Source organism: Phoenix dactylifera, chromosome 14 (assembly GCF_009389715.1).
Source record: "Phoenix dactylifera cultivar Barhee BC4 chromosome 14, palm_55x_up_171113_PBpolish2nd_filt_p, whole genome shotgun sequence".
Taxonomy (NCBI): domain Eukaryota; kingdom Viridiplantae; phylum Streptophyta; class Magnoliopsida; order Arecales; family Arecaceae; genus Phoenix; species Phoenix dactylifera.
The window spans coordinates 13,379,335-13,382,035 of record NC_052405.1 but is presented as its reverse complement, the minus strand read 5'-3'; the positions used below and the strand labels follow the sequence as shown (position 1 = coordinate 13,382,035).

Here is a 2,701-nt window from a genome sequence, read left to right as displayed (position 1 = left end):
CTGTTCCCCAGTCGACTCGACTGTTCCCGAGTCGACTCGACTGTTCCCGAGTCGACTCGACTGTAGCTCGAGTCGACTCCGATAGTCTGCCAGACAGAATTATGCAGAATTGATTCTCCTTCAATTCTCTTCATCACCAATGGTCTCCACATACCCCAACACCGTCTTCCTCCTCCTTCTCTGAGGTAAGCCTCCTCCTTCTCCTCCTCCTCCTCCTCCTCGTCCTCCTCCTATTCTTTGTTTTGTTCTTGTTTTTAACGCTCGCCCGGCCCCCTCTCCTCATACTCTCTCGGTCGATGCCCTAGCTGCGCGCCGACATCAAACTGATCTCACCTCCATCCCTAGCCTCGATCGGCGATCGAAGATTCCGCTTCTCCGCCGCCGTCGACCTCGCCGTCGTCTGAGGTAAGCCTCCTCCTCCTCCTCTTCCTCCTCCTCCTGTTTGTTTTCTTCTTGTCTTTAACGCTCGCCCGGCCCCCCTCCTCATCCTCTCTCGGTCGATGCCCTAGCTGCGCGCCGACATCAAACCTCCATCCCGAGCCCTAGCTACTCGGCCGTCGTCTGAGGTAAGTGATCCTCATGCTCTCTTTTAACATTTATTAATTGCATATTGATTGTTTAGTCCGAGCCTGGTACACCGAATGCATTTTGTTTTTCAGGCAGTATCAGGAATTTTCCCTAATTCTTGTAGGGAAAATTCTTCACCAGTTGAGGGAGATGCAGATACAAATCCCCTCTTCTTTTACATTTTTAATAGTAAAAGAAGAGCTGGCATAAGATCCTCCATTGTGCTGGAGTTGTTTGTATGCCTATATATTAGTTGTTGAAGTTTGAACTAGTCTCCTAACGGGAGTTGTTTAGACTAAACCTGAAGCCTTTTACACAAAACCCCTGCTCGGAGAAAATTGTACTAATGCAAGCAAATTTTGGCGCACGTCAGCTGCAGGAACTGATTAAGACTAAATATAAAGCCTTTGTAGTTTGTATATAATCCCCTTCTTAGAAAATTTTACATATAGATTTATATATATATGTCTGAAGCTGTATAGGACATGCAGACTTTATATTCAACCTGATAAATAGCTAGTTGAAAAGCAACACAACCAGCAGCATACATATCACTAAAACTTGTCAAACGTTGTGATGACAAGATCCTAAATTATAACTGCGGTATCAGTTCATGGATAATGGATGTTTGTTATACATTGCCTCCTCTTATATAATCTTTTTATGTGCAACATCCACTCAATGAAATGCTTTTCTTACATGGTAAGTTAAGGGAGATGTCAAGTTAGGTGTTGCATCTCAGATGTATGTATCTATGTATGTATGTATGCTTAGCTAGACTTGGCTATACTTGAGCGGATTTCTAGGTCTAAATCGGATGATGATAAGAGTCCCACATCGATAATCTAGGTATTGGATGTAATGCTACTGTTTGACCTATTTGGCACTTATAGCTTTAGGTATCAGAAAGAATCAAATTGATTATGATATTTTTTTCTTTTATTACACTATAGGCAAGTAGGGATCGATTGAGTTTTGTTTATCATAAAAAAAGAGCATGTTTTTGGCTTAGACTAGTTGTCACTGAATCATCTCCCATTTAGGTACTATTAATCACTGTAAGTTCCGGCTTTGCATCTGAAACCAAAGCTGAAACTAGACAATCATGTTAATGTCATTATTTGCTTCCACATGTCCCTTGAAGTTGGAACAACTTGAAGCGTAATCACTATTAAAATATTATTAAAATATTCTTTTTTGTGCATACTAGATTACAACATGCCACGAGGAAGACGTTTCAGAGATATTGAGTTTCAGCACACATCCGTGGGATCTACTTTTGATCGTTCCCAGCAGCCCGATGAGCCCCATACTCAGTCTGTGTCCCAGTCTGAGCACAAGCCACCTGCAAATTGTCCAGACACGGATGACGTGGATGTCCTGGGTAATTTGATTTAAAATCCTTTGCCTTTAAATCATTTGCCTTTAAAAAAGTACATTACATATGGCATATTTGATGATTTTGGATATTGGAAGTATTTTGACTTTTTTGGATGTATTCACATTAGACGTGTATGATTCATCCGCCGCGTAAATAAAAAAAAAAAAAAAGAGGGACCGAGCCTAATCAGAGCGGAACTCTAGTAGTAGCTACTTGCTTGTTGTTTGAATGCCCTAGTGTGAATGATTTCTATCATCTATATGGCCAAAATTTGCTAGTTTGCACTTTAATTTATTATTTATGTTAATTTCTGCAAAAGGAGGCTAGATATATGGATAAATTCTAATTGTTGCAGGAGGTCCCAACCCCTATTAAAACTTGTGAACTAGGTGATGTCCCAAGTCCCAACATGCAGTAACAGTCAATAACTCCTCTCTTCTAAGAAAGTTTCTTCTCTGTCTCTCTCTTTGTAAGAAGGAAAAAATAATAAAAGCTCCAACATTCTTCATAATTTTACATGCCGATGATACTTTTCTTTTTCCAAGTTATCTCAATGTTTCGTGCGGTTTGAGTTCACAACTAAAAATCCTTTTATGTACCACTTTCCCGTTTCAGAGATGAGTTGTTACAAGTATTTCTTTTTGACGTTAATTGTGCAATTCTTTTAATACTCAAAAGGTTATGTTCACGCTTCAATGTTTCGCTAACCTGTGATGTCAGGTTCTTACATTTGATTCTTTTAAGATGTAAGTT

General features: G+C 40.0%; 1 long non-coding RNA gene across 1 annotated transcript; it reads left to right on the top strand.

Moving 5' to 3' along the window:
• Nucleotides 1-380: 380 nt before the first annotated feature.
• LOC120113064 lies at nt 381-1,899 on the top strand. The gene is made up of 3 exons (XR_005514895.1): nt 381-405; nt 510-566; nt 1,778-1,899. It is a non-coding gene; the product is annotated as an uncharacterized LOC120113064 (long non-coding RNA).
• Nucleotides 1,900-2,701: the final 802 nt, after the last annotated feature.